Source organism: Enhydra lutris, unplaced genomic scaffold, assembly GCF_002288905.1.
Source record: "Enhydra lutris kenyoni isolate GAN:26980312 unplaced genomic scaffold, ASM228890v2 scaffoldscaffold21, whole genome shotgun sequence".
Classification (NCBI taxonomy): domain Eukaryota; kingdom Metazoa; phylum Chordata; class Mammalia; order Carnivora; family Mustelidae; genus Enhydra; species Enhydra lutris.
The window spans coordinates 34,768,706-34,792,292 of NW_019154105.1; the positions used below are offsets into that span (position 1 = coordinate 34,768,706).

The 23,587-nt window shown below is 44.1% G+C and overlaps 1 protein-coding gene across 3 annotated transcripts in view; it reads left to right on the forward strand.

The window, feature by feature from the left end:
* The window catches only part of LOC111149146 (amyloid beta precursor protein binding family B member 2), a 312,250-nt gene that overhangs the window by 84,696 nt on the left and 203,967 nt on the right, over positions 1-23,587 (forward strand). The window lies entirely within an intron of this gene.

A 23,587-nucleotide genomic window follows, 5' to 3' on the forward strand; every position in this document is an offset into this window, starting at 1 on the left:
TTTCCCCCTTTTAACTTTCATTGTAGAATATTGCAGAACGCTCAACTGGTGAAGGTCTGTAAGATTGAAACGAGAGTGTTTAGAAATGAGGGAGGATGGATTGCTCTAGAGGACATGTTTAATATCGAATGATGAGAAATGTTCCTGAAGTTTGGGTTTTTCTAATCCAGTGGCTGGAGAAGGCCAGAAGCATGTATGAGCGATCTCCGTTTTCTCTTTCGATGCATCTGTTCATAATCAGGATTTTTTTTTTTTTTTAAGCTTTCCTCTTTTGCATCACAGTCTATAACATTTGAAACAATAGCGATGCCATAAAGGAAGATCATTTCCTACTGATTTTTACAATTCTTTTAAATAAAAGAATTCCTGGACTCAGAAGAGATGTCCTCCTAGATATGTCGTTGTCGAATATGTGATAGGGAAAGAGTCCCGTCCTCTTGTCAGCATTCTCCAAAGGAGGAAACACTTCATTCCCTCAGTGATGTCTTTCAGTGTCTCACAAAACTTAAGTTTTTCTTTTTTTTTTTTTTTAAGATTTTATTTATTTGACAGACAGAGATCACAAGTAGGCAGAGAGAGGGGGGGAAGCAGGCTCCCTGCTGCGTGGAGAACCCGATGTGGGGCTCGATCCCAAGACCCTGAGACCATGACCTGAGCCAAAGGCAGTGGCTTAACCCACTGAGCCACCCAGGCACCCCAAAACTTAAGTTTTCCTGATGATAGTCTTCTGGGAATGGCTACAGTATAGCCTACCCCCAACTGACTTAGGAGGAAAAGTATTATTGCCCTTTTAATCATCTCCTGTTTCTATAAAGGAAGGTTTGTCATCAACTTATCTTTTTGTTCAGGTTAGTCTTTTAGCTTTGGGCCCTCTGCTGAGCTATTTATTCACTTTTGTTGCTTCCTCTGGACCCTTGGAATTTTGGCTCCAGATCAGGGACATGCTCAGGGCAATTCCCCAGCATCCCTTTGCTCCCGTATTCCTTTCATCATCATGTTTATTCACACTCACCTTTAAGTCTCATTTCCTTGTACATCTCCATTTTTACTTCATAGAAAAGTTAGAACTGCCCTCAAACCCTCCCCCGGACGATTGCTTCTAAAATAAGCCCGGTGGTTAGAAGCAGCCGGGGAAGGGAGAGCTGACAAGAGAGCGGAGATTCAGACCAACCTCCAGTGATACCGCCCGCACGGGTGGGATAAACAGCTTCTATCCGGATCCTTTAGCATCCTCCAGCGGCATGACTTTAGCCTAAAATTAGCAGTTTTCACAGTGAACAACAGAAAAAATTGACCCTTATAGACTGTAAAACAGAGGTCAGCAAACTGCTCCCCCGCGCCCTTCCCCTCCCCGGCCGGGCCAAATCCAGCCCACGCCCGTTTTTGTAGGAGCTAACAATGGTTTTCATATTTTTAAATGGTTATGTAAGTACCTACAGAATCTACTTTGCCTCTTGGCCCTCAGAGCCGAAAATACCTACGGTCTGTCCTGTTAAGAAACAATTTGCCTCTTCCGGCTGTGGAGAAGTTGGAAGCCACTTACTGTGATTGAAACATGGGATGTTGTTATTTTTTGACCAGTTTCGACCTGCAAAAATGCTAATCGTGTGTGGTTCATTCTACTGCGTTTGGAAGAACATTCTTCTTTCCAAAGGGTTGACATGTGAAAGTTTGGGTTCTTAGGATGGAGGAAGGGCAGTGACTTGGAAAATTCACGCCTGTGGACCTGGTCATCATTCACCATCTTCGGGAGTGATTCATCAAACCTCTTTGTACTTTTCCAAGGGTGCCCTGAGCTTCAGAGTCCGGGCTGTCGAGGAGTTGAAAGGCGCCTTTCTTCTTCACTCAACTTCTTGTTAAGAGCTCTCGAGGAGTAAACTGTCCTGCTTTTACCCTTCTTGGGTGCCAGGAACACACTAGCCATTCCCAGAGGCCTCTGCTGTGCATGTTACTGGTGCATTTTTCCTGGTGGGAAGGAGGGGGTGCGGCTGCGTTCTGCAGTGGGCACACACGATGGTCCCTTGGCCTTCAGCGTGTTTGCAGAACACCTTGCTTGAAACATCCTTCCCAGGACATTAGAACGTGCTTCTCACCCTTTTGCGCTTTTCGTCTCCTTTTTACAGTGTTGATCCCTTGCTGCAGTAAGTTCAGACCATCATTTATTTTATGGGGGTGTGTTTTCAGTTCTCCCCTTCCTCCCCCTTGTACCTCCCTCCTCCTCATTATTCGATAAGATTTGCTGGTTGAAACCGCCAGCTGACATTCTGATGTTCTTTAGTGGCCACTCGTAGCGGTAGGAAGCATTCACCTCATCTTCTGTCACCTGAGGCAAGGAAGTCAAGATGACCTGGGGCCTCTCGGCCAGGACTAGGTCTGAACAGAACCACACTGTTCCTGGAGAAGAGGAAACATTTCAGGGGGAAAAAAATTTCTCCAGAGTTTCTAATTTTGTCCTCAAGTGTGGTCAGAAGCATCGGTCAAGGGTTGTTGGTATACCGTGCCGCTCTCTGAACCATTTTTGAGGCTCATGGGGCAAATGGGAACCTTGAGCTTTTTTCTTTTTTCTATCTTGGGATCCTTATTTTCCCGTTCAGGGCAATTCTCTTTCAGGACAGGAGACTGTTCCTTGGTGGCATCGCTTCCACCCCTGCCGAGAATGTGTGGTGCGGTCCCCTTTGGTGCAGAAGGTCAGCTTGACATTTGAGTCTTCCGCATTGTCTTTCGTTCCCCCTTATTTTAGTACCCGTTACTCATGGTTAATAATAGTTGGTGGTGGTGGTATTACTTTTCGGTGGTTTTCTTTTTCTTTTTTTTAAAAGATTTTATTTATTTATTTGACAGACAGAAATTACAAGTAGGCAAAGAGGCAGGCAGAGAGAGAGAGGAAGGGAAGCAGGCTCCCTGACAAGCAGAGAACCCGATGTGGGGCTTGATCCCAGGACCCTGGGATCATGACCTGAGCCGAAGGCAGAGGCTTTAACCCACTGAGCCACCCAGGCGCCTCTTTCGGTGGTTTTCTTACACAAGCCTAAGTGGGCTGCTCCTGCCAGGACCCACTGTGGCCTTTGGGTCTCTGTGTCATTGCTCCTGCTGGTCCCTCTCTGTGATGCAGACCCGTCTTCTGAGCGCCTGCTAGAACTCTACTCTGCTCAAGGGCACAGCAGCATTGCCCTCTTTCGCAGGAAGCTGCCCCGGGTTCCCAGATAGAAGCAGGTACTGCTGGAGCTCTCAGATCTCCCTCCTGCAGCTTGTGTCCCAAATTGCTCTCTGAATTTTGGGGTATGTGGATATACTTTGGACTTTGACACTAAACTCTGTTTCACTTCCCTTTTCCTCTCTGCCTGTGAGGACAGGGCTTTATCTGTGGTAGATCCTCTAATATTTGTGGCGTCCCCTTGGGCTTGAGGTGGGATCTGGTCATTTCTTCAGGAGGCCCCTGGAAGGCATGTTCCAGAGTTCTTGGCAGAACTGGCGCAGGCCAGGGCCACATGGCTGTAATCAGGGCCTCGAGGGCAGCCCAGGTGCTGTGCTCTGTGCTGTTCCCCCACCCCTGGCCTTCCTTCACCTGCCTTTCCCTCTCTCAGAGGTGGGGGTTTCCTACTTTTCTGTACTTAAGAAATTGCCCTTTAAATAGTTTAAGCAGGGGGTGCGCCTGGGTGGCTCAGTGGGTTAAAGCCTTTGTCTTCGGCTCGGGTCGTGGTTCCAGGGTCCTGGGATAGAGCCCTGCATCAGGCTCTCTGCTCAGCAGGGAGCTGCTTCCTCCTCTCTCTCTCTCTGCCTGCCTCTCTGCCTACCTGTGATCTCTGTCTGTCAGATAAATAAATAAAATCTTAAAAAAAAAAAAAAAAGAAAAAAGTTTAAGCAGGGGCACCCAGGTGGCTCAGTTGGCTAAGACTCTTGATCTCAGCTCAGGTCTTAATCTCGGGGTCATGAGTTCAAGTCTCATGTTGGGCCTTCTTAAAAAAATTTTTTTTAAAAAGTAAATAAAATATTAAAAGTTTAAATAGTAATAGGCACATAGGGTTGTTTCTTTGGGCCTCTTCCCCCCTGCCCCCTGCCCCCCGCCCCCCGCTTGACTTCCTTGCTGTCACTAATGTCACACAATGGTTTTGTTTCAGGCACTATTACATGCCACGCACTGTGTCCTAAAGTTACTAGAAGTATCTCAGTTTGAACTGGATCAAATTTTAAAGGTTCATTTTATTATCCCCATTTCACAGATAAGGAAAATGAGGCTCAAAACAGCAAAGTGACTTGTCAGAGCAGAGCTGCAATTTGAGCCTAGGTTTCTCTGCTCCCCAGCTCCCATCTATTTTCTGTCCTGCACTTGGGTTGTTGAGTGATCTGGTGACCGCTTATTCAGGTAGTGTCCCCTCACCTGTTCTCCCCACTGGAGATTTTGGTGGTATGGGTCTTAAAGACTTAAAGGCTTCTGCCCACATACAAGGATGCTGACATCTGTCTCTAGCTCCTCTCTTATCCAATTCAATTCAGTAAAAAAATAAATAACATAGAGGCCCTAGGAAGGAGTACTTCATATACAAAGAGTAAGAGTAATAAATACAGTAAGGGTAATAACGCTTTTAAAATCATATGGGTATGCATGCGTAATAAAATTTTTAAAGAAAAGAGAAAACCAGCTCTCACAGCCCTATATACCACGAGATGGCCACTTTATGTGTTTTGTGGAAGACCCTTCTGAATGTCAAGTATTCCCTCTCAGTATATTTCTTTTCTGTTACTCACAGAAATGGGGTAACGTTGCACGTGGTGCTTACTCAATAGGGTATCATAAGTATCTTTCTAGACTAGTACATTTACTTTCCTGGCAACTCGAAAGTCACCAGGCCCCGTGGTAGGCTTATCTGTGTGGTGCTCCAGAGGGAAGCAGTAAAAACATTGAATGTGGTGAGGCTCCTTCACCTGGATACGAAGAACTTCTGCCGTGGTCAAGCAAACCTGGTCAGGACTCCTTAAATTGATTTTCAGGGGCACCTGGGTGGCTCAGTAGGTTAAGCGCCTGCCTTCGGCTCAGGTCATGATCCCAGGGTCCCAGGATTGCACCCCACACTAGGCTCCCTGCTTAGCCAGGAGCCTGCTTCTCCTTCTCCGCCTGCCACTCCCTCTGCTTGTGTGCTCTGTCAGATAAATAAATCTTTTTTAAAAAATTAAAAAAAATTGATTTTCAGTGATCATTCATGATTCTCCACTCCCAGTTTGAGAGGCAGTAGTCTGTAGATCACATAATACTGGAAAACATACTTGGACAGACTCCGTTTTGGGCGAGTGGGGAGGAGCAGGGTTTCTCAGCTCAGCTGGGATGTGCAGGAAACACTTGGAATTTGAGTTCCAACCAGGAGCCTGAGAGCAGTGCTCAAGGTCATTAACAGCCAAGTGGGTCTCTCTGCCCAGGACAGGCAGGATATGATGCAGGATCCCAAGAGAGGGGCTTTCTGCTCTGGTTTTAATTGGTTTTCCTGGTGTGGGAGGAAGTCCTGCAGGATTGTCCAGGCGCTGGCGATCACAGCTGAGGAGTCCTTGGGGAGTCTCACAGCTTTAGTAATAAGATTCTCTGAATGAGGAGTGCATGTTGGAGTTGGGGTACGTGAAAGGAACAAGATTTTAAAAATACCGCTGATGAGATTTTTCCTTGGTCCACAGGGAAAATAAACAATCCATTTATTTTAGAAAATGTGTAAACACTGAAAGGCACATACACACAAAAAAACCCCCAACCTTAACATTTTGCATGCATTTAGTCATTGTTTGTGTACGTGTGTGCGTCTGCCCCTTTATATGAAACATTATCGGGATCATACTGTATGTCTTATTTTATGACATGCTTTTTGTCACTTAATTCATCATGGAAACTTCTGATATTATTAAATCTTCTTCTAGGGTGTGATTTGTAACAATCTTACATATTGTTGCGTTGCACGGATATATTGTGATTAGCCATCACCCACTGTTGGGCGCCTGGGTGGCTCAGTCGGTTAAGCAGCTGCCTTCGGCTCAGGTCATGATCTCAGGGTCCTGAGATCGGGCCCCATTCTCTGTCTTCTCTCAAATAAAATCTCTAAAAACCCCCCAAAAAACAAAAAACAGTCACCCGCTGTTGAGCATTCAGGGTGTTTCCAGTCTTTTGATGTCCTCTGGATTAATCATCCCTCATTACTCTTTTTTCTCTTCTTAAGAAATGTCTGGAAGTGAAACTGCTGAGGTGAAGTGTTGCTTGCAGGTTATACGGACATTGCTATGTGCGCCCAAACTGCCCTCTGGAGAAGTTTTATCTCTTTCCATTCCATCACCCTTGGGCGAGGACTGCACATTTCTTCCTACTCTGGAAACAGAAGGAGACAAAAAAGCACTTTCTGGTACGATAGGTGAAATATGCTATCCTCATTGTTATAAATGACATTTCCTTATGTTTTCCTAATATCGAGGCTTAACTTTTTTTTTTTTTAATCTGTTCAGTGGCCAAAAATCAGCTCCATGAAATATGTGGGATGCAAATGTGCAAAAACTCAGTTTGTTTTTGTACAGATAATGTGGCTTGTTTTCATCCTATGTGGTTTGTCTTGGTTTTAAGCTTTTCAGATGGCAGTGGCCAGACGATTTTAAGTAAGATCTGAAACTGAGTCCCCGCGCCTAGAAGTCTGGGTTAAAGAGCAGGCAGCCTACGGTTGCTGCAGAGTGTGATGGGGAGACAGGAGGCCTGAGCTCTGGTCCTGGCCCTGCCAACAAGGGCTAAAGGTGTCACAAGTTATTAGAACCAGTTGCATCTCGCTTCTGACAGCTGCAGATTGAGGAATTGGACTGGGTGATAGTTAGGCAATCTCTAGATTAAAAATTCTATGGTATTTGTTTTCCAAAGAGAGAACTGCAAATGAGCCTTGGCTGTAAGGAGAACCAAGTCCGAGTCAGAGCAAATATATTCAAAGCCTAGAACTCGGAAAATCTATGGGTAGTGAAGTATTATTTAAGCTTGGATTTTAACTGCTGAAAATACCTACAGATGGGCCATGCCACAGCTTTTGAAGAAGAGTGATCACATCCAAATAAGTAAAGGTAATTTCACTTTATAATAGCAGTATTAGAAATAAAAGTGCTTTTACAGGATGTTTCGGTTTATCTAGTTAGCTTAAACCGTGTGCTAGCAGCCACTTTCTCGAGTAGTTGTATGAGTGCTTTGCATAGGAAAAATTTTGAGGAAGCATTATGAATGTAATGAAGTACAGGGCCCAACACACAGTAAACGCTCAATAATTGTATATTGAATGAATGAACAAATAACTTACTTGAAAACTTACTTAGCATTGATGGGGGTTGGGGAATTGCTTGCACATTACAAGTCTTTCCACATCCTGTTTTTGAACACACTTGGCTCTCTAGCTTTGGTTGTGTTTGGGTAGCTTTTTTCTGCACACGGTGTCCCCTATTGTTTGCACCCTCCTGACTCATCCTTCTTACCCATATCTCCTTCGTTTCCTCTTCTGCCGGCAGGGAAGCCGCTCTGAATGCCCTGGTATGTTTCAGGGTCAGTTTCCTTTATTTCCTGTCAAGGCTGAATTACATCTTCCTGGCCTTCCACTTAACCTCCTGTATTAATTTTCTTTTCCTGCTGTAACAAACTACTGCAAAAGTAGTGACTTAAAACAACTGATATATTGTGTTACCATTTTGGAGACCCGGAGTCTGAAAGGGGACTTCCTGGGCCACACACTTGTCTGCCAGGCTGGTTCGGCATGGAGGCTCTGGGGGAGAATCACTATCTTGGACTTTCTCAGCTTCTGGAATTTCCTGTATTCCTTGGTCTTGGGCCCCTTTCTCCGTCTCCAGAGTGGAGCGCACCAGGCTCTGCTCACAGCACCTTCATCTCTTCTGTAGTAAAACCTGGTACTCCTTCCTCTTAGAAAGACCACTGTACTTACAGTTATGTGCCCAGAATATCCAGATCTCTCCCTGGTGAAGACTTTAGTCTTTCTCCCAATCTGCAGAGTCCATTCTGCCCACATAAGGTAATTTCCAAGGTTCCAGGGATCAGGATATGAGTATCTTTGGAGGGGAGGGGAGGGATCAACATTATTCATTTTATCACACCTTCCTTCTCTCTTCCCATCCCGGACTTTTCCCTTTCCTAGTTATTGTCAACTATTTGCTCTTAAATGAACTTTCTCACACACACACACACACACACACACACACACACACACACGTGTGTGTGTGTGTGTGTGTGTGTGTGTGTGTGTGAAGTTACTTCATCTGCTTAGAGAATTCTTAGTTTCCTCTCAAAAACAACTAATCTCTGAATTGCTATGCCAAGTACTTTAGCCAAAGGGTAAGACTCCTGTTAACCTGATAAGAGTAAGAGGCAAGGTTTAGTATGAAGGAGGATGTAACGAGATGCCAAATTCCAGGACACTGTACTGTTGACAGATCTCTTAATTCTGTTGGAGTAAAGCCTGCTTGTTAGCTACCCAGACTACCTTCCAATTCATGAATTCGCTCTTGGGCTGTTTCTAACCTTATTATTGAATTTTCCCATTGAGTTTTTCCCCCTAAATGAGGTATAATTCACACTTTATAAAATTCACTCCTTTAAATTATAAAATTCAGTAGCGTTTTATATATTCACAAAGATACATAATGTCGCCACTGCCTGATTCCAGAACATTTTCACCACACATGTACATCCCTGTCTCGGAAACTGTGAATCTACATGTGTCTCTCGTGTAACATTTTCAAAGTTCATTCATGTTGTGGTGCTTATCGCTACTTTGTTCTTTTTGTTGTTGAATCATATTCCATTTTCCATTGTACAGATAAACCACATCTGGTTTTTCTGTTCATTCATGTATGGACATTTAAGTTGTTTTTACTTTTTGGTATCATAAATAATGTTGCTATGAGCATTCATGTACAAGGTTTTTTTTTTTTTTTTTAAGATATTTATTTGAGAGAGAGAGTGAGAGAAAGAGAGAGCACAAAAGGGGGGAGGGTCAGAGGGAGAAGCAGACTCCCTACTGAGCAGGGAGCCCAGTGCTGGAGTTGATCCTGGGACTCCAGGATCACGTCCTGAGCCAAAGGCAGTTGCTCAGCTGACTAAGTCACCCAGGTGCCTGATATAAATTTTTGACTGGACAAATGTTTTCCTTCTTTTGGGATAATATATGGGAGCAGAATTGCTGGGTCATATGGTAACTCTATTTTAACTTTGTGAGGAACTGCCAAACCAAACTATTTTACAAAGTAGCTGGACCCTTTTACAGACCCACTAATAATGGTTGGGGGTTCCACTTTTTTGACACCCTTACCACACTTTTTATCTGTCTTTTTGATTCTAGCTGTCCTAGTGGGTGTGAGGTGGTATCTCAATCTGGGTTTGATTTGCCTTTTCCTAGTGATTTATGATGGCGAGCATCTTTGAAATCTTTGTTCATTTTTAACTTGGGTTATTTATTCTTCACCCTTAAACAATTTATAAAAATTTTCTCCTGTTCCGTGGGCTATATTATTACGTTCTTGATAGTGTCCTTTGAAGCATGAAAAGTTTTGCATTTTGATGCAGTTCAGTTTATCTGTTTTTTTGTTTGTTTGTTTGTTTGTACTTTTGACGTCCTATCTAAGGAACCAACACCTAATCAATTTATAATTTCAGTGCTTGCCTTTAGGTGTTTGAGTCACGGAGTCGATATGTTCTGAAGCAGTGGTTTGCTTCGTTCTTTTGCGTCTGCGTATCTAGTTGTCCCAGCACTGTTTGTTGAAAGACTCTTCTTCCCCTTCCTAGAATACGTTTTTCAATTTCTGCAGAGAAGCCAGATGGGTTTTGATAGGGATTATGTTTAATTTTGGGAGGTATTGCCATCTTAATAGTATTGCCTTCCAAATCCATATACATGGATATCTTTTCATTTCCTTAGGTCTCCTTTAATTTCTTTCAGTGATGTGTTGTAGCTTTCAGTGTACAAGTCTTAACACTTCCTAAATTTTATTTTTAAGTATTCTTTTTGATGTTATTATAAACAGTTGTTTCCTTAATTTCATTTTCAGATTATTCTTTGCTAGTATGTGGAAATAGAATTGATTTGTGTGCATATAGGTATGTGTGCGTGTACGCTCTGTACATAATATACTGTGTGTGTGTGTGTGTGTGTGTTTCCTTTCCTTCCTGTACTCTTGGAATTTCTAGTAGATTTCTTTAAATTCACCTGCTGTCCTTTTTTGCTCTCCCGTTTTTGCTTTCTTCAATTGCTTAAATATAAAGCCTCTTTCAGATTGTCTACTATTTTTAGCTCTTGGATGTAGATTTTGCCATTTACATTGCCATCTCTCTCTTTTTTTTTTTCCTTGTTTCGTCCTAAACTCTGACACTGAGGGCCTCATTAATGGGGGTTGTTTGCTGTGGGAATCCAGTGTGAATAGGAATGTGGAAAGCCAGAGCATTTTCTCATTTCCTCAGTTAGTGCTCCGTGTGTATCATTGCTTCCAGACCAGTTTTCATATTATTTTCTGGGCCAGGAAATCTGATACTACATGGATGTTACTAATTTAGATACCATACCTCCATGTGAGAGTCATCTTGAGATTTTTTTTTTTTAAAGAATTTATTTATTTATTTGACAGACAGAGATCACAAGTAGGCAGAGTGGCAGGCAGAGAGAGAGAGGAGGAAGCAGGCTCCCCACTGGGCAGAGAGCCCGATGCGGGACTCGATCCCCAGGACCCTGAGATCATGACCTGAGCCGAAGGCAGCGGCTTAACCCACTGAGCCACCCAGGCGCCCCTCATCTTGAGATTTTGATTTTATATTGGTGAGGCTTTTAAAATTTTGTTTATTCCCTCTCTCCCTCCCTCCCCTCTCCCTTCCCTCCCTTCCCCTTCCCTCCTCCTTTCCCTTCCCTCTCCTTCCTTCCTTCCTCATCCCTAAGCAGAAGCTTCCTTGCAAAGCCTAGGGGATGGAGAATGGATATTTTCTGGAATTGGTTTGACTGAGGGCAGCCCCTGGTGACAGCCAGCAGAGACGGACAGCGCAGCTCCGGCCAGCCAGTTTCATGGGCCCTCTGGACTGTGTGTCCCTTTCTTCTCCATAGGTCATCAGAATCTTTGACATTAAGGCCCTACCGTGCTCTGATATCCTTCTATGTGTTCAAGCTTTAACTGTCTTTACTGACTTTGAATTCTGTCTTCAGTTTTAGCCCAGGGATTTCCTTCTCATGATTTTGACTTTTCTTCGTGTAAAAAAAAAAAAAAAAAAAAAGCTGTTCTATCTTATTCAGGTGTTCTGTATGTTTGAAACAGGCAGCGTCCATCTTTGTCATCTTTGATCTTTGTCATCTTGACTCACCATATGGACTAGCACAGACCGGTTACAGGATTTTAAGACCTTGGAATCACCAGGTTGCAATCTCTGATTTTCAGAGAACCTTAAGCGTAACTGAGTGTTAAGTAAATATTAATTCAGTGAACCAGTGTTCTGCAAAGACCCTTGTACCTGAATGACCCCGGCTTTGGAGTGTGGTGAAGTACAGTGTCATCCACAAGCACCAGACCCCTTGCAGAGCACCACTTCCTGGACTTGTCTCGGCATCGGTGAGCTAGGTTCGAGATTTTACACACCATGTGAACCAAAGCTCTGAAATTGCTAATCGGAGGCCTATCGACTGTCTCTGTTTTTAGATCCTCATCAAATGGAGCTTGTTTTCATGTCTGGTAAATAGGGTTTGATCTTGATGGTGACAGTCATAAAGAAAGGTGATGTCTCTGTCTCTCTGGAGAGAGAAATGAAGGTTCAGCTGTCCAAATTAAAATCCCTTCTCTGTAAATTTTTACTTTTTTTTTTTTTTTTTTTTTTTAATTCCCTCTGTAGTCTGCTCCTTCTCCGGTGGAGAGTTGAAGTGTTACAGCAAAATGTATTTCATCATGGTCATGAAAAAATTTCCTCTTCACATGGATGCTCTGGGTCCAGCTTCTCCCTTCAAGAACCAAAGAAAAAGCAGGGGCGCCTGAGTGGCCCAGTGGGTTAAGCCTCTGCCTTCGGCTCAGGTCATGATCTCAGGGTCCTGGGATCGAGACCCACATTGGGCTCTCTGCTCAGCGGGAAGCCTGCTTCCCCCCTCTCTCTCTCTGCCTACCTCTCTGCCTACTTCTGATCTCTCTCTCTCTCTGTCAAATAAATAAATAAAATCTTTAAAAGAAAAAAAAAAAAAGAAAAAGCAGAACCCAGAGTCCCTGAGTCAAGTCTTCAGTCACAGGAATGGACATCCGGGAATGAAGCCTGTTTGGTGTCTGCTTTTGCTGTGGAATGAGCCTCAAAGATGTGGCAGAACAGTCCTTGGAGGGAACAAAGTATGGCTTCCCTTTTTATTTTCCATAGACCAGCTTTCTTGTACCTGGGGAACCTGTTTGCAAAGCGGCGGGTATCTGCAAACCTCATGTCTGGCTTTTTTGGGACGACAGCTCTAGGGGCTTCCAAACCACATTTTTCCTACATCTCATAAGAAGGTTCGGGTGGTGGGATGGATTAGCCTTCTGTGTATGTGGGTAGGTGTTGACTCAGAGAGAAATGAGAAAAGTGTGTTGTCCTCTGGGGAAGTGGCCACAGGACTTCCTGCCAAGGGAGTAATTGAGAAGAAATGTTCTAGCCAAATTTCAGGGGCCGGAGACCATCTTCTGGGAGCAGCCTCTGGAAAGGGAAAAAGAGAAATATGCAACTTTATGGGGCAGTTTTGAAAACAAAGCAGACAAAGTTATTTTTCCAGATTTCCTGGATACTTGTTCCTTTATGCAAACCTAATACTGTTCTCGGGGGACGTGACCTCTGATGACCTGAATGAGGGCCACAAAAATCCTTGCGAGATGGAACCCATAGAATTCTGAAAGGAATGACTTGGCATATTTCAGAGTCACCAGATAGGTCAGTTCATTGTTAACTTTCGTACCTTCTAAACTTTTCTTGAATGCTCACATGCACATGTGTGTGTGTTTATGGAGAGAGGGATAGAAACAGAAAAAAGCAAGCATGCGTATTCTATAGAGAATGCTTCGTTGAACCATATCTAGACTTTTAAGTCATTTTCTTCCTTTCAGTTTTATGGAAAATACATAAGCCTGTGGAATTACATTTGTCTTTTCCTTAGAATTCTCTCTTAGAGTATCCAGTCATGGGAAGTGTTGATCCCCATCTCCAAGGGTACAAGAAAATTCCCCAAATAGCATAAGTTGCATATTGCTTACTTGGAACTCAATACCAATAAATCCAACATGACTTGGCTAAGTCGTGCGTACCTGCTACCATTCTAGCCTTGCGACTGGGGCTCACGTAGGGGTAAAGAGGATTTCCTGGTGTTTTTGAATGTCAGGAGATAGAAACCTTTTGTTTTTGAAACCCATGTCTCTTCCACTGAGGGTCCAGTTTAATCAAGGCTTACAATAATGCTTCCCCTTTCTCTGGTTGAGGGACAAGGTGGCATTAAGACTGGAGGGGTGATCAGAGCCAATCAGTAGACAGATTGATACCATATCTGCTGTACTTTTAATGTTGTGCTCGCTCCTCTAGAGGACCAAAAAGAGTTACATCTTGTCCTCAAAGAGCTGATGTTTTCATATGTAGACAGGACCAAAGGTGGCAACAATGATCAGAATCGAATCATGTTGGTGTAGCAAGTCAGAGGAGGGGAAGGCCAGTAAAGATCTGTGTCATCAGTGAAGTTCAAGGGCTTAAACCCAAATGTTGAGAGCTCCATCCTCCAGTAGGACAAGGGTCTGGGAGTAGATGGGATTCATTCAGATTGCAGAGCTAAAAGAGCCACTGTGGGGTTGCAGGTCCCATGGGTAGTACTCGAGGCGCACCTGAGAAGAGGGTGTTGTGGAGGGACTTGTGGAAGTGGGGCTGCATGGGAAGAATATATCTGTGCGAAAACAAAGAGCCTGTTCGTGCTGATAAGCTATTGACATTACTAACTACGGTGTTGTTAATAATGGAACTCTTTCAAGCCGGACGTTGTTCTGAGCCCTTAGCGTGTATTCTCCCAATCCTCCTGGCGGCTGTCTGTGACATGGGAGCTTCTGGTATCACTCTGTTACAGATGAGGACACTGAGGCACAGAGGAGACGAGGAACTTTTTTCAGGCTACCCTGTAAGTGGTGTAGTCGGGATTCGAGCCCAGGCTGTCTGGCTGCAGGCTCTGTGCTCCAGACCACTTGGCCGCCCGCGTCAGCAGCCCTGAGAGGAGTAGGAAGGGGTTACAAGCAAGAGAAGCTGCTGGGAGAGAGAGGAGAGTCCCAGGTCAGGGATTGCGGGGGCACAGGTTCCGGAGGGTGCAGCGTCTATATGGTGGCTACTTCGAGGAGTTAGTGACTACAGGGTCCCAGAAGCAGATGGCAGAATGGTCTAGAGCCTTTCTTTGTGCTGGGCTGTGGGGACAGATCAGCGGGCTAAGGTAGGTAAGGGGCCTGCTTCCCTGAAGCTTTGCTTCGTTTGAGTGATGGAGGGAGACAAGAAGAAAGCCACTGAGACAGAGGAGATAATCACGGATTGTGGGCCGGGCTGTGGAGGACTCAGCAGGATGATGGAGAGTTACTGGGCAGGGCCCCCATGACGTTGGTGGCACAGGGAGGATGTCCTTGAGGAAGTGCTGGTTTTTTTTTTTTTTAAGATTTTATTTATTTATTTGACAGAGAGAGATCACAAGTAGACAGAGAGGCAGGCAGGCAGAGAGAGAGAGAGGGAAGCAGGCTCCCCGCCGAGCAGAGAGCCCGACGCGGGACCCGATCCCAGGACCCTGGGATCATGACCCGAGCCGAAGGCAGCGGCCCAACCCACTGAGCCACCCAGGTGCCCCGAGGAAGTGCTATTTGATCTGTGATCGGAAGCCTGGGAAAAGCCCAGCCCTGTAGAACTGAGGAAAGCTCATTCATTGCAATCTGTGGTATTAGGGACAGTTCAAGGAATGGAAAGGACACCAGAATGTCCAGAGCATACCAGGCATGGTAAGGCTTGGTGAGAGATGGGGTTGGGGTTGGGGAAGGAGGCTGGGCTGCACAGACTTGGAGTCTTGGTAGGGGGTTTTGATAGTTTCTGAATAGCAGTGGGAAACCATTGAATGTTAAGTAGGGAGGGTGATCCCATGGGAGAGCCAGGGTGCTGAAGAGATGCACCTGTTTGGTCAGGCAGGCTCAGGGCAGGTGGATGAGGGAAGAGGGAAAGCGGAGTGGGGAAAATACAGGCTGGACGCTTCACCCCCATCTTTAACGTTTGTATTACAGCTGACGTGGCCTGCCTTCCTAGCGAAAGGTGAAACCCACCTCAGGTAGAACTTTGTGGAATCCATTCAGGTTGTGACGGGGATTCACAGCACCAAGACTTCACACCACCTTTTCCCCACCTGATTGTCAATTTTTATCTGTTCAGATGCAGAGAGAAAAGACCAGAGTGTACAAACCTGAAGATTAACCAGTTTTTGTTTCGTTTTGTAGGTACTGGAATTTGTAACACATTACTTTCTATGTAGTAGATGCTTTTGAGTTGGGGGAGCAAAAAACACTTTGGAAATACTGTAATTATCTTGTCTACTTATTGGATAACTTTCTTATTCTCAAGACAGCGACTCAAAAGAGAGACAAATAATTGCCCACCCAGGGCCTCTGTCCTGCTCCATTTTTGCTAACAGACTCAGCATTTACTTCAGAGTGGTGTGGTGATCAGCCTCAGGCAGTAGTTGTGATGCTCCCAGCCAACCTGTTGGTCCTGACCGCTGACTTCCCAGGATTCTTCGCAGCTAGTGCAGTCATATTGACCTGGTTCTGGTTGGTGGGGGGGACACACCTGAGACTAAGTCCACTGGGGTGTGGGGGTGGAGTTTCCAGAAAACATTTAAGGTCCTGATAAAACCTGACCCATGAGCCTGTCTGTGCCCTCACTTGCTTTCCTCCACATTCTGCCGTGAATACCGATACTCTCTGAATGCACAGCAGCCCTTATGTCACCATGAGGTTACAAGTGTGAAGGAAAAGCCGAGAGCATCACCAGGATACCTGCTCTGACATTGTTCCTGTTGCACTGACACCAGCAGCCTTGAACCTTCCAATGACTTCCTGTTTATTGACTCTCCTGTTAGTTAGGTTTTCTGATGCTTGCAGCTGAATGTAATGATAGCTGAAGCAAACGTGAAGATACAGATGTTATGAGCTTTTCCCCGTATGCCGTGATTGCCTCCTAACTGTTCCTTGATATTCAGTATGACCTTTAGCTCATGTGAAAACCGGCTCTGAGAAGGACATTCTAACTTTTATTAAAAGTTGTTCACAGTTGAAAGCAATGAGTTGTGGACTTAGAAATGTAATTTTCAAAATAAATGAACTCGCCTGCACAAACCTGCTGTAGCAAGTACCGTGGAGCCATGCTTCATGGCTGGTATCTTCCTTATGGCCTTTTTTATGATCGTCTCAGTCCGTGTTCTGGGGAACTACATTGTATATATTTATGGCTTCGTAGGAAGCTATAGCAGTACTTGGGGTAATAGCACAAATAGTCTGATTTCTTAAAAATGTGAAGCTCCAACAGGCTTTATTGGATTTCAGGGTAATGGGATATTAAATTTTCTACTTCTTTTCAAACTTTTTACAGCTAAGTTCCACCCTGGGGATTTCAAGAAATCTGGGGGCTAGTTCTGTACTTTTATAGAAAATAATTTATCATGGGATTCTGCATTGCTGAAAATAGGGGGGTGGAAATAATAACCCAAGTTAGGGTTTTCTTTTTCACTGTCTGGGACTTTGTGCAAATACTCAGTGCATCGTTTTCCATGTGGAAGGTAGAAGTAGTGTTATGGGGGCACCTGGGTGGCTCAGTGGGTTGAGCATCCGACTCGGTTTCTGCTCAGGTCACGATCTTGGGGTTGTGGGATCGAGCCCTACATCGGGCTCCACACTCAGGAGCCTGCTTGAGATTCTCTCTCCCCCCTCTTCTTCCCCCCTCTCTCTCAAGTAATAAATAAATCTTAAAACACAAAACAAAACAGGTGGTGGTATCATGTGTATTATGAGATACTTTAAGGTATAAAATCAAAATTGTCTTCTAAGCTGTTAGGAAGAAAGGAATTATAAGTCCCAGCGCCATCAAAATAATAAAGAGAGATTGTAGACATCAGCTAGTAAAATGACTCTTTCTTTGTAACCTTGGAGCTTAGACCTAAAACAATTTCAGTCATCTGTGTATAAAATAAAAATATATATGGTTGACCTGTGCATCCTCTTCTTCGTTAATGAAAGATTATTATTCCAAAGGAACCAGGAAGCAATGTGTGTCCCCAAGCACCCTTCAGAAGAAGGCTGCAAAAGCCTTTTGTTCTGACTGCTGGAGTCGTAAGAGGATAAAGGTTAGTTCTTTGAGGTAGATCAGAAAGATGGCTATTGGGCAGGTAGGGGGAGGACCACAAAACCTGCTAGTTGTATTAACACCTTTAGTGTTGTCCACTGGAAGTCTTGATCATGGTGACTTGGGTAGGATCAGTGGGCTCATCTAGGAGAGATAGTAAGGGTTCAGCAGGCCCTGATGGGACATCCCAGGCAGAGCGAGTAACTGAGGCGTATGAATGGAAAGCTTTCAGTAGGTTCAGTAAAGAGTGTGGAGCCCAGTCTGGTGTGCCCGTGGGGGTCAGGTGGTACAGAAAGGGCTTATGTCCATAGAGACTAGAGGCAAGTTGGGCCTAGTTTGGACTTGCACATGGAGTATCTTGAGAGCACATTGATGGAATAGGGGTTTTTATTTGTTAGCCAGTGGGGAGCTCTTAAAAGATTCACTTTGATGATGATGACAGCTTAGACTTATATCGCACCAAATGTACCATATTCACCTAATCCTTGCAGCAAGCCTTTGGCGTGGGTTTTACAGTTGACAAAACTGAGACACAGAGGTTAGGTGACTTACCCAGAGACACTCAAAGGAGATGATGGAGATAGAATTCAAACCCAGGTACTCTGGCCCTAGGGTCCCACTTTTAATGGTCTGGGACGTGGCATGGTGGCAAGAAAGGTGGTGAATTCTCTTGGAAGGACATATCTGTAGAAGTGTGCAGGAGGCTGGAGTGAGGGCAGACAGGTGATCAGGGGGAGGTAGGCTGCAGGCCTCCATGAGAATTTGTAGAACCGTGGCTTAGGCACTGCCAGTGGCAATGAAGGGAGGAGAATTTCAGATGCCCGTAGCTCCTGAGCCATGGGTCGCCGGTGCCAGATGGACACAAGGGCTGGGGCAGGACGATGTCAGAGGTGGCCGGGATCTTGCTTGATGTCTGCCTCACTGAACCAGGGTACCTGAGAAGGAGACTTTGTGGGAGGGTGAGGATTTCTTTTTCCATAGCCCAGTTTTCTCACTGTGACCAACTAGGGTAGCGGTTCTTAACCTAGAAAAACTGTCTTCAAGAAAGAGCCATGCAAATGTGTCGAAAATATTTCTGAGTTTATGGACCCTCACAAGCTCATCTGTCAGCGTGATATTGGACCCATGGTAGGTCTAAACAGATTTTTAAGACAGTTCTGAGGCGGCGTGTCCTTTTTCCAGCTTGAGAATAGCAGGTGGGAGCGCAGGCGAGGTGAGGGGTGTGGCTCTGGCTTCCGGGCCGCCATTGTTCCAGCTTCCCTGGCAGCCACGTGGCCTTCTGCTTTCCTGGCAGTCCTTGCATTCTGACTGGGAGGGCCGATGGTGGCCAGAGATAGAGGAGGACCTTGGTGTGTGTGTATGAATGGGCATCCTGTGTGGAGAGGAACGCGCTGTTCCTCCCGCGGCCTCGGCCTGCGGGTCAGGGCTGAGCCCTTTTCTTCCCTCCTGCTGCCTTTCTGAGGAGAGCATTTCTGGGCAGCCCGTCTTCCCTGAGGCCTCTCACTGGAGGCCCTGGGCCAAAGGGCCGAGAAGGAAGGTTGTCCCAATAAGATCAGTCACTGACCCTCTTGTGGGAAAAAAAGTCCTAAGCAGATGAGAGAACACAGAGATTGTACTTCGGGATTATGTTCATTATCATCTGTGGCCTGGGACCGTTTTCTATTTTTCTCCTTCCTTCCTCTGGCCCTCCTTCCTATCATCGTTGCTTTGCCCACCCGCCCTCCTTCCTTTTTTTCTTATCAGAGGAGTTGGGAATCATGCAGGGTCAGTAAATGTGACTACACCTATTTTTATCTTTTTTCCCCCCTACTTTTATCATTGATGATGCTTTTCTATCTTGATTTCTCTGGGGAAGGTAACACTGGCAATCCCGGAAACACTGGTTGCTTGTGGCATTTATACAGCCGTCCTCTTGGGGGTATGGCTATGTGAGGAAGATGGGGAACTAGCGGGCTTGGCTGTCCCCTCAAGCCCCTTAAAACACAGTGGAGAGAAAATATGCAGATGTGGATTCTGGTTCTGGTTCAAGTCACTAGCAGGACGTCCAAGCACGAGTTCTCGAATCGCTCCTTTGTAAAAACAGGGATGGTAGGATTTGCCTCAGAAGGGTGTTAACTCACACATGAGACAGCATGTCCGGGAGACACCGAGCACTTGCTTCCCTTTTCTCCCTGTTCTCACCTAATTGAAAGTTTCTGGATTGTACCTCAGGATGATCCCAGAAATCCTAGAGGAAGAAGGGGGAATCTAAGAATTATCTGAAACCACTCTAGCTATGTTTATTCCATTTCTGCCTCGGGACCACGTGAAATAAATAAATATTTTTATGTCATAGAGGAGAGAACTGAAGTTCAGAGAAACTGAAAACAGAGTAGCTTCACCACCACCTGCCTGGTGTGTAGCTGCGGGCACTTACTCAGTACCTCGCTGCCTGTTACTTCTGTGCCATGAGGACAGTAATAGTTCCGTAACTCACCGTGTGGTTATAAGGATTGGAATGGTTAATATGCATGAAGTCTTTCTTTCTTTCTTTTTTTTTTTAATATGTATGAAGTCTTAAGACAATGTCTGGTAGGTAAGTAGTCAATGTGATGTAAATGTTAGAGATTATTATCATTGAGAAAATTGCCCAGTGACTCCAAGCCACTACATGGCCAAATCAGGATTGATTCATATGCATTATGTGTTGAAATGAGATTTCACTGTAATTTTTGAAGACTAGAGTGGATTTGGTTTTCATGAAGAAGGATTAGGGAAGTGGTATGAGAAGCATCAGGAAAAGTCCCAATGAGAGAGGAGGAAGGATTTCAAGAATGCAGGGAGAAGAGGAGAGATCCCGAGGTAATGAGGCAGGTCAGAAGGGAAGTTCAGTGTTGGCTTTTGTGATGTGACTGAAGAGAAGCCATTCCCTAATTGCTGGGTTGTGACACTCACCTCCTGGAACCGGTAGGTGAGGGACTGGTCATCTCTGCAAATGGGATCTTTGGAGGCTCTGTTTCACCAGTCCCATCCCTCTTTCTGCTTTCTGGGAGAGGCAGTAGAGTAGAATACGAAAGTGAAGATTCTGGAATCGTAGATGGGGTGTGGAGCTTGGGCCCTGCTGCTTATTAACTGTCTGATGTTCTGTAAGTTTCTTAACTTGTTTGTAAAATGAGAATAATAGTGCCTGTCTCTTAGGGCTTGTCAAACCCGAGCGACGTTGTGCATACTATTTATGTTTATTTAGCTCAGAGGAAACCCTCAACAATAGTTACTTAATGCTATCCAGGGCTAAATATTACCCCCGGCTTTTGGTTGAAAATTCAGGCGCGGTAGGCATTATGGCTGACGAGGTGACATTTGGGGGCAATGTCCTTTCTTGGCTGAATCCCAGTCAAGACCATAAGAGACTCCTGGCTCCTATTGTTGTCTCAATCAAAAATCTGGCGTGGAATTTTGAATTGCTTTTGTGGTATACTTTTATCTGTTTCTCCTTTTCCTCAAAAAAGTGTTTTAGAGCTTAGAGAACAGACATGGACATAGTCTTCTTCTCTTAGGTTCGGAACACCTGGACCCTCCTTTTCCTTCCCTCTGACTTTTGATTCACATCAGTACTGCACAGTGGGACTTTTATATGTGGCAATGAAACAAAATTCCATTCTAAACTAACAATTTTGTACTTGCAGTCTTTGCTATAGAGCTTTTTCTCATTATCACATTTGTTGTTATTACCAAGATAGGATACGGGAATGAATAATGGCTTTCTCTAGGAAAATTAAAAGGTGACAAGTGAAATAGGTTTGTTAGACTCACTAATCAAGAAGTCCAATATCCTCTGTCCTGACTCCCTGTCCAGTGCTCTTTCAACAAGGCCATGTTACCCCACAGCCTTCCTTTCTGCCTCTGTTAAAAGGGTCTGACAGGATGTTCTTTACTATCTAGAAGGCTCTTGCCCTAGGGATGGCTTCCCTTTCTGGTATAGGCTTTGCCAAATGACCTGCATCAGCTTTGAGGGGAAACTTGAAATCCTTTCTCCAGAAACTCAGGCATTCTACTTCAAATGAAATCATTTTCCTTAGCCAATTTAACAAAATCCTTACTCTTTCGTTTCCCTTAATTATCTTGTTTAAAAAAAAAAAAGGGAACTGGAGAAGACCATCTGTTTTATGAGGCAGTTCATCTCGTATGTTTTCTCTAATAGATCTATGAAGGCCCAGTGAAGCAAATTAAGGCTTCCTCTCGTTCTTGTTTGGGATTGTTCTGTTTGGTGCGTTTGCGTCACTGCCGTCGGCATTTCCCGGTTGTATATTTGGGACGTCTTGGAGTGCAGATTTTATGAAAAGATGTTATCTTTGTTCCATGAATTGCAGGCCCTGTGAGCCATTTTCGATATAGTGCCAAACTATCGCAACAAGGTTCTTTGCTTTTTTAATCCCTTCCTCTCACCGCGAGAAGTCCTATTAACATGTTTTCGGAGCTACAGAGTAAAATCTGTCAAATATAGCATGGGAGGCAGATGGGTGGTTGCTGTCTTCCTTTTCACAAACTCTAAAACCTAGTCTTCCTTAGGAAAACTCAGCCTTATCACCTATTACCCCAGAGGCTTCCTTTATGAAGAGAAAAGATGTACATGGTGAGGGTGGGGGGACAGGGAGATGGAGCATGCTTCTTTCTTTCTTTCTTCTAGAAACATAGTATGTATGTAGATAGTTTCATGTACAAACTTTCTTCCACGTTGAAAATAACTCTTTGCTCTGAATATGAAAATACTTCGTACTCATTATAAAAGAATTTACCCGAATCAGCAGCATATAAAGCATTGGAAGACATTTTTCAAAATCCTGCCACCCAGAGATTACTGCTGTGAACATTTTAGTGAAGATTTCTATACATTCCTTTATGGGCTATTTCTTGAATGTCTGCCACACACCAGACACTGGGAATATACTGATGAATGAGATCGATGGGGTCCCGGCTCTCACAGAGCTTTCCAAATAAGGGAGAGAAAGGTAGTAAAGAGACTATGTAAATTATATGTAAATTTTCTAATTGAGATGCGTACTGTTCTTTCATGTCTTCTATAATTTTGAAAATAATCTTCTACCCTCTTTTGAAATAGTAGATCATATTTTAACTTTTTTTTAACCATGTGTTTTGGGCATGTTTTCATTGTAAGGATATCGCTCTGTTCCATATTTTCTCTTTTCATAGTAAGCTTATGGGATATGATATAGTTAGTATTCTGTACTTTTATAAGATTTCATATAAGTACAGAACACTAGCAAGATTACATCCCATACAAACATAATATTTTTAAAAAAAGGAACAGAGTAATCTCTAGATAATAGAGATGAGTCTGGAACATCTCTAGATAATAGGTGTCAAAGATGAGGGCCATGTGAGAAGGACTTAGGAGCCACCCTGGATGCCCCCAGATGGGACAGTTTGAGATTAAAAAATAAGAGTTGCAAGTATGTTTAAATCCATGATGTCTGATGATACCAAAAAAAATTGATTACCGCCTAGGGTTAATGGGACACTAGTTCGTTATCTTGAAAGTAGTCAGGAAAGAATCACATATTTATCCTGCCTTTCTTATATGAACTGACCACTAGGGAACCACGTAGTAGACGATGGGAGGCATCGTCTAAAAATTTTCCGCTCAATAAATGGAAATGAAATGGGAGAATCAGAGTACTGTCACTTTGCAATCCCCATTGATTTAATGGAACCAGACTATGAGTGACAATGGCTGCAAACATTAGAAACCAGTGAAAAACAGATATTATGTGCTTCCTGGTGAAATTATAAAAAAAAATAGATAAGAATTAACTATATTGACCAAGGTTGTACAGTGAGGTAATGAAATCATAAAGAAAATCAAGGAAGTAGATTACCATAAATTCAGGTTCTGGCGGGGGGTGGGGGGGTAGAAAAGTCTGTTTCTTGATCTGGGCAGTAGTTATCAGAGTGTTTTCTTTATAACAACTAGTAAGTTGCTTGTTTGTATAATTTTCTAAATCTGTGTTTTATGTTACCACAGATTTTTTTCTTAAATTAATGAAAGAGTGACACTCTACATGCCACCTTTTTTTTTTTTTTTAAGATTTTATTTATTTATTTGTCAGAGAGAGAGAGAGAGTACACACAAGCAGGCAGAGTGGCAGGCAGAGGCAGTAAGAGAAGCAGGCTCCCTCCTGAGCAAGAAGCCCGATGTGGGACTCGATACCCAGG